The following is a 13,606-nucleotide window of genomic DNA, read 5'->3' on the forward strand; positions in this document are numbered from 1 at the left end:
GGGCCAATAGGAGCTCGCCACGATGTTAAATCCACTCGCCCGGGGCAGCAAATGTATACACTGGCGACACACTTTATTCGAGCTTGGCTAGTCCCACGAATTCGGGTATACCCGGTTGTATTGAGGTTTGTGACTGTTTTCTGCCCGAGTGCATTGAGTTATTTTCCAAGCAGGGATTGAAGCATTTTATTCCCGCTGGCTGCAATACTGCACAGTATATATATATATATACTGCATTACAATTCATGAATTTATGCCATCTGGTAGACATGCGAAGCATTGCAGCCTATTAAATCCTAATCATTATCATTTAACAGATCAGCCGCCCATCAGCCAGGCATGAACCCAGGCTGGGAAGGCAAATGCAACGGGGCTTGTCAGAGGTGAGGAGTGGCGCATTCCAGGTATCTGCCAGGTACATACCGGGTATTTGCTCGAATAAAGTGTGTCGGTGCAGTAGGTTTGTCGAAACACTGTATATATATATATATATATATATATATATATATATATCTATATATATATATATATATAGATATATATATATATATATATATATATATATATATATATACACTGTATATATATATATTTTTTTTTTATATTTATTTATTTAGATTTATTTATTTATTTATTTATTTAGTGTGAGGCTGTTGTGTGTGATTTTTTTAAATTGTGGGTAGGGGGGTGGGTGAAGGGGGTATTAGCCCCAACGGTGGTTGTTTAGAGCTTGCGAGTGGGTAGCGGGAGGCCTTAACCCCTTCATGACCGTAGCGGTATTAACTGCTACGGTCGTGAAGGGGTTAAGTGCACCCGCAACCCCCCCGCAAGCCCTAAACAAACAACAAGGGCCAAATACCCCCTTCACCCACCCCCGCTACCCACAATAAAGCTGGCAATGTGGGTTAACTCCTTCATTGCCTTAGCCGCTAAGGTAATGATGTGGGCTTTACATGCATTTTTCCTGCCTCGGATGCATGCCGGGGGGCTCCGGTGCTGGTATCAGCTCCGGAGACCCCCGGCATCAGTCACAGGCAGAAAAAGGCCTGATTTTTTCTAAGTGTCAACATTGCCGATGCTTCTCCTCCACCAACTTGCCAACTTTAGTTGGCGGGCTGGATTGGCGTTAAAATCTCAATTCTGGAGTGCCGATCAGCAGCGAAAAGCTAATCGGGGCTACTAGAATACAGCCGATTTCAAAAAGTGCCGATAAGTGCCGAAAAGTGGCTTATCGCCACCCGGCTGCCGATAAGTTTTTATCGGCAACCAAAATTGACGATTTTTCCCACTTATGGGCGCTTACTGAATCAGGAAGGCAATTTTGTCGAAAAAATGGCAAAAAACGGCTTTTCGGCTCTTACTGCATGAGGCCCATAGTCCCTTCTACAAAGAGCTTACAATCTCAGTCGGGGAGAATTTACAGAGACAGTAGGTGGGTGTTCTGGTAAGTGTGTCTGCAAGGGGTCAAGGTCAGTGCATGTGAGACATATAGTATCAGCCAACTGAGATACTATGAACGGTCGGACCTGGAGTTTGCATTATGCACTTCACAACAGTTGTGTTTTCTTAGCAGCCACTTGGCACATTTATTAAAGTGAGGACAAAAACAATATAAAATAACAATTAGACTGATGAAGTACAGTAAGGGCATTGCACAGTAGCTATCTTATACAGAGAGTATGACTTCACCCCCAAATGAATTGTCAGAGGGTTTTCAACTGCCCCAGCTCAGTCTGACTGCACAACCCTTTCCCCAGCTGCACACTGAGATTTTATATCCAGTAACTCCACCCACAAGGTACTTGGATGAATCCAAGTATCCAGATTTCCAAGGGGGTAATTGAGAGGGAATGAGGAATTGAGAGGGGTGAGGGGGGAGAGTGAGTGAATGAGAGGGGATAAGAGTGAGATGGAGGGAGAGAAATACATAGGAAGAGGGGGGGGATAGAGATGTGAAATGGGGGCGGCTCGCAAGACCACCAACATGGGCGGGGGGCAGGGGGACGGGGGGCTGTCAATGTGAAAGTCAACCTTATATCCGATTTGGCTTTTCAAAAGTGAAGGCCAAGATAAACAAATTGCTTTTAGTGAATTCATCAAGACTACTACCGTATATTACAGACAGTGCACAGCCTGGCAACTAATTCAAGTCATCTCACCTGTATAAAACATTTATATAATCAGAGCAGGTTGCTAAATGTCTTTTTTACAGTGACCATTTATATGCTGATATTAGAATTGATGGGAAGTGTCTGTGAAAAATGATTAGAAACTGTCACCTGTGTGAGACTGTTATTATTTAGGTGCATGAAAAATAGCAGAGAATCATCTCATGGAAAACAAATTAAAACATAACTCTAGTACTTAAACTAAAAAGTATTCTCTTAAAAGAACATTCAACTCAAACCCACCAATATCTGCAATAATCTGTCACCACGCTCTTACCAAAGATCTATAAGAAAAATGAGTGGGACTAGCCACAATATATAAACAATGATGGTCCATCGATCCAATTACTGGAAGACTTCTAAAGACCCAGCTTCTCCTGCAAGAGTAAAAGGGGGTTCACGGGTTAGCGTCAAGTGCAGAAAAAAAATTTGACCTAGAAAATGTACATTTTAATTCCTTTTACAGCTCTGTGTAAAAAGAGCTGAAGCACATTGGTGCCTATGTTTTAGGGGGAAACCAGCACCTGGCTTCTATTGACCAAATTCTGTTAAAATTTGAGTGCCTCAGGACATCATACGGGTGGCACCCTGGTGACCATATGACATTAGCTCAATGTCATGGCCCTTTTGTTTCTCTATAGCAGAGATCACTACTGATACTCTGGTCCTTGAAGCCAGGGGGCATATTAGGGATGTTTGATCGCTACAATAGTAATAGCATATTTCCAGAGGTGGAATTTTCATTGCACCCCTTATTCTGTGGGTATTGCTGCACTCAAGGGGTTAAATCAGTGACCATTTCAAATCATTATTGCAAAGTAGGACACATTTTTTCAGCAAAATTATTGCAAAAATGTTTATTTATTTTAGGATGTTAGTCTGGCTATAAAGTCACAGGGATTGCTGACAAGTATAAAAACACTACTAAAGACAGACAAAAGACCAGATAATTACTATGTATTTACATGCTTTATTAAACAAAGTATTTTATTACACTAATGCATTTAATTTTCATTGTATGTGTTTTCAGAAATATATCACTCTTTCTGATTCCCTTATGTACAGTTTGGACCCGATTTTCAAATTTAGTACCTGGATAATTAGCTTAACCAGGGGAAAATGCCAGAGAAGAATGAGAGGAGGGAGATGTATTCCAAACCACAACTCAGACAGGGAAAAGGCATACAAAGCAAGTATTTATTTCCAAACAAAGAAGGAGGTGCTCTCATCACCATCATCATCATCGTTAGCTATGTTAATAATGTAACAAATATGATAAATAACAATGTTTTATTCTAACCATCTATGGTATGCTCAACAGTCTTACGTATATATTTTAACTACAGTAAATGTAATTGGTTTAAAAAATTATAATGTTTATATACGGTATAGATTAAATGTGGTATCGGTATCAGTGGTGAAAACTACAGATTTTAAAAAAAAAACTGTATTGCCTTTCTTTCAAAGCATTATTACACTTTTATATACAGAATGTTTAGGTCTAAAATGTAAAGTTAGTCATAGAGTAGAAGTACTAACCAGGATCATCAATTTAGTTTAAACTAGCACTCCCCCCCCCCCCCCTTCCCCTATTTCTTTACATGGATTGTGGAGTAGGGCAGCCCGGAGCTGAACCCTGTTAATTTCAGCTCCGGAGACATTCTGGTTCCTGAGATAAATACCTGTAAAGTTATTACCAGTACGAACCAGAAACAAAGTGGCAGCTTAAATCTCCTGCGTTATGCGTGCTCCAATAGGAAGCTTCAGTGTCATCCGTCGTGGCTTCCTGTTTGCCCGAATGATGGTGGTGATTTAAATATGCAGAAACACTGGTGCTACTGTACTGTACCTTGCCTGGTATGTATCTTGGGAAACAGGGAGTCCCAGGAGCTGAAACTAATGGGGTTAGTATAAGACAGGCGCAGGAAATGAGACAGTGGGAGGAAGGGGGATGATGGAGATAGTTTTTTACCCTTTGAAGCATGTGAGGTCATTTATGGACTATGAACACAAATAATAGAAACAATAATCTACTCCCAGACTGCCAAATGATGTCATTTCATTGAGGATTTCACCATACACGTATTTAAGTTACTTGAATTGTTAGTAGTTCTTCTTATGGCTGATCTTATACGAAACTTGTGCGGGTCTTCATGAGCGCACATTACCGATCCAACTCAGCTGTCTTATGTCTGAAAAATAATTAATGTTAGAGAACAATTTATTGCACATAAGGCTAAACGTGATATTGCAATTTCAAATGTGTTGACATTTAATAAACCATTTTTTACATCCAATAACATCCCTTCACCTTGTATTCATTCAAGACAACATTTTGGTAGTTCTTAACTCTTGGGGAAACAATTATGTACATACGTATCTTCTCATTCATGGCTGGAAGTCACCAGCTGCATCATTATGGAGGACCACACTGGGTTACTTCAAGTAAAGCGACACAATGCTTTAGGATTTCCCATAGTTCAGTGCAGATTAATCAAGTAGTTAAAGCATTTACTGTAAATATCACAGTACTCTTTAAGATGGCACTTACTGAATGAGGAGGTGGGTTTTGAACATGAAGTTACTGTACTCTTACCTTAATCAGGAAAATCAGAGATTCCATGTCCACTGAAGCGGTGATACGTGCCACTTTCAGACAACGTTCACCATTGAAGCATTCAGCCACTTGGGCCGATATACTGTAGAATAAGCACATATGGGTACACAGAATAGAAGTAAAGAAGTAGATACAATGAGGCTGCTTATTAGGTGACCAGCCTAATAAGAAAAGGGAATAACAGAAAGCAGCACTTAGACCGTTTACCCATCATAGCTTAATTAGTTTCAGGGAATATTTGCAGAGGATTGACGGTGGTTCTGTTAGCAGGCGGTGCACCCATGGCATTCACCTGATGTCGGGAAAGTTTGTATGGTACCAAAAGGAGATGGAGGGCTGCAAATGGGAGGCAGAGCAACCAAGAAAGGTGGCCTATGCCACCAAAATAACAAATGTAACAGTGTTTCCCCCACCCGGTGGGAGATTTGGCCATTACTACGTATGTGGTGTATGATACCTTTGGGGTCATGGTGCCCAAGCGCCGAATCCACTGTGTCTCTTTGCGCAGCAAATGCATCTTGGTGTTACCACCACGTCTACCTCTTGTATGTCCATCTATTATCTGAAACCGGAGCTGACTGGAGTTGTGTCCTGCCTGTGTAAAATGATGGGCCACTGGGGCATCAGGATCCTGCCTGCGGATCGCCACTTTGTGTTGTCGGATCCTGTCCTTGACACACTGAGAAGTCTCCCCCACATACCCCATCCCACACGGGCATTTGATAAGATAAATCACATTCCTAGATAGACATGTGTAGAAATCCTTGATGTAATAAACTTTATATATATTTGTTATTCCATTGTTTCATTTACCTTTGTAATTTAGTGTCAGTGTGTCACTGTGTATTTCAGGGACCTAGTCACAGGGTAAGGGAAGTACCAGGTGACTTCGGTCTACCTGGGAACGGGCCAGAAGAAGGGGTCTGTACCCCGAAACGTTACGTTGCCCCCCTTGCCCTGCACTTTTTATTTCCTGTGTTTTTTTCTTCCTCTCCTTTCCTCTCTTTCCTTCCCCATCCCTGTCTTTGTCCCTGTTCCCGTATATATACGTTGTCCCTCTGTTGCTGTTTGACGTTATATGCATCGTTAATGTTTAATTAAATTTGACATTTTGGCTGATCCTTTATTAGTTCTTTTTTTCTTGGTGTGCTGGGAACATTTATGTTCTGCCGGATGCAGTCTCTCATCTACCACTGAAGGATGGTCCCTACAGGCCAAGGGCACCCTCAGCTGTCCCAGCTCTTCCCTGGCCCTCTAGCAGAGGCAGAGGTATGGTACACAATCACTCTCCCCCGGAGGACCAGAGAAGGTCCAATTGTTAGGCTCTTGGCTATGTTACCTGCCCCTCTTAAGTGGGTAGAGGCACTAACGAATTTGTGGCAGCACTGCCCTTAAGTAAAGCCAGGAGGATGGAACCAGGTCTGCTCCATGATTGGATATGCTCAGGCCTGATGTAACCACCTCCCACTGTCACTCAAGTGCAGCACCAGGAGGGGAAAACCCCATGAAAACTACTGGCAAGGCCTGCTTGTACCGGGACTTACTGCCAGGAGGAAAAGTAGATTAATAGCCATAGATTGCATGTCTACACAAATATATCATTAATGTGGAACCCTTAGTGTTGGGAGTAGTAAGTCATCTTGGGCCACAGAGAGAGACAACATCAGATCAGGACTGATGCTGTAGTGTGAACAAGACCAGGACATAAACATGAAGATGAACAGGACTATACTGTGCACTATCAGTGAAAAGACACAAGTGAGGATCCGCCATCCTGGCAGCTAAAACCCCTTAATCCTCATCTCTCGTCCTGTCTCTGGGGCGCTCGGGAGCTACGTCACGGCAGCGGTCTTCCGGCCCAGGTGCGGGTGGTGCACAGTCGGTCCCTCGGTCTGCAGACCCTGCTTGTCGACTCCGTTCAGACACCGGTGGTGCGCAGTGCGCGGGCCCCTCGGTTCTCCTCTGGTCCCACCTCTGGACTTGGCCCTTGTTCTGTCGTTGACGACGCGTTGCGCGTGGGTGGCGTGCGATCTGGTTGCCAGTCTATTATGCCGGAAGCGCGCGGCGCGCGGCCATCCTCACGGAATCCCGCCCCCCACTCCTAATCGGGCTGCACAAAAGGGCGCACCTGTGACCCAGCAGCCTATCACGGGTATGCATTCTACTTCCTGGCTGGCTTCCCATTGGAGGAGGTCCTTTATATACCGTCTGTGCATTCAGTCTTCGCCGAGCATAAACCTTGTTGTGTGACGCTGAACCTCGCTGCATTACAGAACCTTGTCCTGCCTGCCTTGAACCCTTGTTGCCAGACCCTGCTTCTGACCTTGGACCCCGCGCTTCTCCACTCCTGACCCGGCTATGTACGACTATTCTGAACTCTCCAATCCTGACCCTGGCTTTGGCATTACGACTACTCTGCTGTCTCCTATCCAGACCTCGGCTAGTACCCCAACTATCTGCTACTTGCCAGCCCAGACCCAGCAAGTACCACGTTTATTCTGTCTTCTATACCTCTGACCCGGCTTGCAAGACTATCCCACACTCTAGACGCGCCCTCGCGGTTGTGGGTTGGCGTTCTGTACAATTCTCTACCTCGGCCCCACACCTTAGTGTGGTGCAGTGCCTCCACCTGTAAGGGCCCAGCTAGAAGCAGGAACAATAGTAGAATAGGATTGTACTCACAGGAAAAATAGTAGAATAACTTAGTCCAGAATGCCAGATATTATATAACTGGGGTTTATTGGAGCCTTGGTGGAATCAGCACAGCAGTGTAGTACATAGCTTGGGGTACAGATTCCTTAGTGTGGTGCAGCACTTCCACCTGTACGGGCCCAGCTCGAAGCAGGGGTTTAACCCCTCACAGGAACAATAGTAGAATAACTTAGTCCAGAATGCCAGAAACTATATAACTTGGGTTTATTGGAGCCTTGGTGGAATCAGCACATCAGTGCAGTACATACAATGTCCTTTTGGGTCACATCACCCTCCCTTGCCAGGGCAGATGCAAAGTTATCAGAGCTAGGCCTGAGGTAGTCAATCCTCACCCTTTTCTTGGGCAGCTGGGCTTTGGGAGGAACCAATGCCCGAGGTGACTATTCCCCACCCTGTTCTGAGTAGATAGCTAAACAGGACTGGTATCCTCAGTCTGAAATATCCTAGCCCTTCCCTGGGCAGGACAGGACTTACCAGGTGTCAGGGCACCTCAGCCCTCTCCAAGGCTTCTCAGGACATCCTAGCTCCAGTGCGCAGCCTAACCGGCAATTACACTGTAACGTCAGAGGCACTTATTTCTAAACCATCGTTAAACTCTGCTGGCAGGCGGGACACTTCTTACATCACCTGACACAGTATAGATTCCAAATACCGCTTTACTGCCTTTCTATGCAGGGATCCTATACGTACTAATCGGCAGTATCGTCTTCATTGGTGTGATCACACTGGTGCGCTGGGATCATCAGCTGTTTTCTTTTTACAAGCTGACTCCTTCATTTTTTCACCACCAGGGGGAGTTTATTGGGATGACTCCACAGCAGACCATACAGCCTCTCCCTCTGGGCAGAGGTGTTTTGTGTTCTTTCCATGTAGTCAGGCGTTTTTTTAGCACACTTCCATCCTTGCATACCCATGGTGTGTTGAGGGTACATTGTACCTTATTAGCAATAGCTACTCACTTTAGGGACCCGCATCCTTAGAACAGCTTTGTCTCAACTAGGAGTGAGTATTTCAGTGACACAGGCACTGGACATTGCCAGAATTAGCCACAGACCTTCTGAGTCCCTAGTATTCTGGTTTACCTGATGTCGGTCCATCCTTTTTTGTTGTCCTGTTCTTTTAAATAGTCTATAGTTCCTGTTCGACGGAGTACTTTGTGGCATGTGTTAATAGTACTGGTATCATCTATTACTATATAATTCACTCATTATATTCACTTACATCAGTTTGTGCCGTAGACACCCTTAATTCTATAAATGTGACGGTTCAGGGGATTCCTTCCCCTTCTGTCTCTCCCTCTGTCCCATCTCCTTTCCATCCCTCTACCCTTTCCCACTCCTGTCCCATTCCGTCTACCTCTCTCTCTACCCCACTGCCTCAGCGCATGCCCCGCAGGTCTCGCGCGCCACGCGGTCCCCGAGCCCCTGCAGTGATGCTCCCCGCTCTCAGACACCCGCTATGCTCGCGCCTCACCTTTCCTGGCGGCTCCGTCCGCTCCTCTGCCTTCCTCCATCAGGGTGCTCGCGGCGCTCCGCGCGCCTGGTGACACGGCCTGTGCGCGCGCTCCCTCAGCTTGCGGAAGGCGTGCGCACACGCTCCTTGCCTGGGTCTTGTCGCCCTTCTGGTTCCTCCTCCCGGTGCCTGCGTGCCATCTCCCGGTCGCAGCCTGTGCGCGCGCGCCCTCAGCTTACAGAGAGCGCGCGCACACACTCCTCTTATTGGGCCTGTCACGTTCCTGACTCCTCCTCCCAGTCCCTACAGGCCATTCCCCTGACTGCCCCTTCTGTCTCCTCTTCTCGCCCTGACCTATCCCTGTTGTCTCCCACTTCTCTCTCTGCTCCTCCCGTCTCTCCTATTGGTGTGTCTCCCTTTATAATCCATGTCTGTCCTCTCTATCGTCGCTCTACATAGTTCCTGTTTCCCTGTGTGCTGACCTATGCTGTGCTCCCTCTGTGTCCCTGCTGTATCCTGCTCCTGTGTTTACTATGGATTTCCCTGGCTTTGACCCCTGCTCGTCCTGGACTACCCTGCTCTCTGTACCCCTTGATCCTTGCTACGAACTCGACATTGCTGACCTCTGGAATCCTTGGACCTGGCTTTGTACCCGGACGACTCTACTCTCTGGACCCCTGGACATTGGCACACGGACATGACCATTCTTATGCTTACACCAACAGATGTTGCAAGTATCGTTAACCACTCTCTCTACAGGCCCAGCAACGCTATACCACACTCCGGGCTTGCTCCCACTGCTGTGGGTGTGTGGTGTAATACCGTTCCCACCTCAGTACTGGGGTCTTGCCAGGTCTGCGGGCATACAGGCGTGACAATAAATAGTCCATAGGACCTAATAAACTGTTTTTATTACAATTAATTTTACTGGTACTCCCCCTCATTGTCAGGGACGTTCTGAAGTCATGTTGACTTCCTTTTGGTATTATACCTTTTCTAGATAACCACATCAGCATAGAGTGTTTTGTTTGACACCTGTGCACAACAAGTGCATGCGATTAGGGGGCTTCTTTTCCAGAGTCCTCTCTCCCTCTCTGGAGAGGATCTAGGGCCTTGGTTTTCGTTATCATATATGCACCTATGTCCCCTAGTGCACCCAACACTGTTCTCCACTGCTGGCTAAGCGGGTTGTCTCCCCTCTCTTCATAAATGATTGAAACACAATCAGGAACATGATTAGAAAGCAACTAAGAACTCACACAAATTGAGCTTGGCTCACGCGCACAGAGAATCCTGGAGAAGGCTTGCTGTAAAAATGTGGTTGTCTGTAGATATGGCCACGATAGTAAGCTGTATTACACAAGATTGGAAGTCTTATTAAAGTACAGTAACAGACGTTTAAAATATACTATTGCTTCTCAAAAAACTAGTTTTCGTAATGATAAAATATCTACAGCTCTAAAATGTTTCAAAGTCGCCAGGTTTCCTTTCAACTTGCCCACATTTTCTCAACATTACAGAATAACAATTTTAGTTTTCACAGGAAAGGAAATTGTACAAAAAATATTTATATTAACTATATTTTTCATTTAATAACGTAATATACTGTGTGATATATGATATTGTATATACTGTATCTCCAACCATTCAACACTGACCTTCTAAAGTGAGCCAGGCATACAATGTACAAATTGAAATTGACAGCAGATAATCGTTTGTCTGCCTCGTGTGCTAATTTTTCCTACAGTATCTGTGAACCCTCAAACACTATTAGATCATGTGCTTACTCACCTATATAGGATAGCCTTGTGTCTAGCCAAAACATGTTTTAATTCCCTTACTATACCAGTTTCAGATTATAACCTCTTGTTCCAGTATGTCTTTCTCTGAAATAAACTGTATGTAGACTGGGCCCCATTTTAGTACAGCAACTCTTTTATTGTACAACTTCTCATTTTTATGTCCATCTGGAGCTATTTGTGCCTATGTAGTAAGCATGGTAAAATGAATATTTGGTGTTAAATTGGAGCACAAAAATCGAAACGAAAATTGCACTTGTTTGCACCTGTGTACTAACCTTTTGTTTTTTTCAATGTGCATATTAAGCGGCAGAAAAAAATATTCTTAGTCAAATCTATTAGTGCAAGCAAAAGAGATGCACAGATGAAAATAATATATACTTTAAAAGTATTTCTCAGTGGCAAAACAATAGATGAACCGGGGTTAAAATTGTCTGCCATGTTGAACTTAAATCCTAAAAAGTCAGTTTATAGTGTTAATGCATTTGTGTTATGGCGTATCTCTGTATGTAAAGGTACTGACACTGACCCTGAAGCAGGGAGCCTAGTTTGAATCTCGGTGTCAGATCCTTGTGACCTTAGTCAAGTCACTTTATTGCCCTCTGCTCAGGCATAAAATTAGATTGTAAGCTCTATGGAGCAGGGACTCTTGTGTCTACAAATTTCTACTTACAGTGTACACAGCACTTCAAAGATAATGTTAGAACATATGCCCATTGGTCTCTAGAACTTAACACAGTACTTTTGATGCAGTCTTACCAACGATGCATAAATTGTCATCAAAACCTCTCTTCCTGCAACTAGCACATTCCCCAATATATGAAGTGGCAACCCTACACAGATCTGCCTTTGCAGTGGTGCACGCCGGCTTCCAGTTTCTTGTGCACAATAAGTCCTATGACTGACAGCTATTTCCGAGGGATTTACTAGAGACCTGTCAATGCTGATGTCATACTGTAGACACTTGCTAAAGACTTTTAGCTTGGTCTCCACAAAATGATGGAGTCTTTTCTCCAAGTTCCTGCTACACGACCCCACACTGTGAATTTAGATATTGACGTTCTTTTTTATATGCTGTCATTTGATTCTGCTGTGACTCCTAGACTACGAGCAGTTCCTCAGTGTCTGATCATGGAGATAAAAGATACCATCACCTTTAAAAAGGTGTTTTTTAAGACTAGAGAGTTACGCCCACATTTCACAAACTACAGTAGGTTGGGAAATATTTCCTAAGTATGTTTCCATGGCATTCCGAGAAGAGGGCTATACTCTCTTATCCTCCATGCAGTGTACTTCCTTGCCCTGGACAACTGCCACTATCGGCTTGGGGTGTTCTATCATGAGGGTGAGAGGCCCTGGTGTATCCAGCATGGGAGAGTTTTTGGCCCACACAGGATAAACAGAATCACAGAAAAACAGAAAATGCAGACAGACACTATTACAGAAAATGCAGACAGACAGTCAAGTCACCAAAAATACAGGTCAGACTGGCAGATTTATAGAAAACACATGACAGACAGACACACAGAAAACACAGAACAGACAGAATTGAGTCCCAGAAAACACAAGACACAGAAAACACGACAGAGACAATCTCACAGAAAACACAGGATAGAAAGACAGAAAGACAGTCACAGAAAACATGGGACAGACCAAGTCACAGCAAACACAGTACAGACAGAAAGACAGTGTCACAGAAAACACGGGACAGGCACCAATCCTCGTTTCTCTCCTGCACATGCAGCTTTATCCCAGTTACCAGTTAGCTCTAGGTGATGGACGGCCATGACCAGTGGCTGTACATTTGCTGGAATTATTGTGCATGGGCAAGTGTCAGGAGGGAAGAGTAGTCCCTGGGCCTTCATGGTGCCTTTTGGGTTGTACCACCTCTCCATTGGCACAGCTGCAGAAGTTTTTCTCACCCACCTTCCCTGTTTTGGGTTAGCACCAATGATATATGTTTGTGGTTTTATACGTGGTGTATATTTCTTTGTATTCGTGATGTCTACATTTTTTTTTTTTAAAAAGAGGAAAAAGTAAAATGATAATAGTTAAAACCAGAGACAGGACATGGAACACAGACAGAGCCCAGTGCTACATCAATTGACACAAATACACGGTACAGTGCGTATATATATATACAGTATATATATATATATATATATATATATATATATTTTAAATAAAATGGTCATATATTAAATATATATTGCCATGCTCAGTAGCACTCCTCTTTGACACTTATACGCATAGATATTTATATGGTGTGGTTATTTTGGGGGTTCAATATGAGCTTATAGGGGTTCTGTATGTTTTGCAATTCTGTTCCCAGCTGATTTGGAGGGTGGCTCCTCCTTCCCAGGTTTGAAGCTCACCCCCTCCCACTTTTAAATGGTTAAAGCTCACTCCATTTCACCTTCCACACTCATGGGAACTTGCATGCAGTTTGATTACGACACATCTAATACAATGTGCTTTTCCTGGTATTATACAGGTTAATAAGATCTTCAATCAGACAGAACTATGCAACTAATTTTGACAGATTTATTATAAACCATTCTTCCTGGTAATGTACAGGTTATTAAGAATTTATATTAGTGTTAGGACCCTTGAGACATGGTCTGCCTTGGAGGGTCTCAAGGGCTAACGACACTTTGGCCAAAGAGTTAAACTAAAAGACCATTTTATTCTCTCTCTATATATATATATATATATATATATATATATATATATATATATACTTAGTTAAGTTATGGTGAGTAAAAAAAGTGACAAAAAAAGTGACAAAAAAAGTCCACAGCAAAGCAAAGCATATAGCACTGTATGCTCATTTGCATGTCATTTCCCAGAATCCCTTG

At 43.8% G+C, this 13,606-nt stretch overlaps 2 long non-coding RNA genes across 3 annotated transcripts in view; both read right to left on the reverse strand.

The window, feature by feature from the left end:
- LOC142488488 (uncharacterized) overlaps positions 1-2,514 on the reverse strand; it is a 44,022-nt gene extending 41,508 nt beyond the window's left edge. The window contains exon 1 of the long non-coding RNA XR_012799433.1: positions 2,446-2,514. This is a non-coding gene — a long non-coding RNA (uncharacterized LOC142488488). The remainder of the gene's footprint in view (positions 1-2,445) is intronic.
- A 622-nt stretch (positions 2,515-3,136) lies between these two features.
- Positions 3,137-13,606, reverse strand: part of LOC142488489 (uncharacterized) — a 43,304-nt gene continuing 32,834 nt past the window's right edge. Inside the window, exons 4-5 of one of the 2 annotated variants that reach the window (XR_012799435.1) lie at positions 10,209-10,299; positions 3,137-4,360 (exon numbers count right to left, since the gene is read on the reverse strand). This is a non-coding gene — a long non-coding RNA (uncharacterized LOC142488489). The remainder of the gene's footprint in view (positions 4,361-10,208; positions 10,300-13,606) is intronic. The other variant, XR_012799434.1, reaches the window with a different exon arrangement.

Source organism: Ascaphus truei, chromosome 2 (genome assembly GCF_040206685.1).
Source record: "Ascaphus truei isolate aAscTru1 chromosome 2, aAscTru1.hap1, whole genome shotgun sequence".
Taxonomy (NCBI): Eukaryota; Metazoa; Chordata; class Amphibia; order Anura; family Ascaphidae; genus Ascaphus; species Ascaphus truei.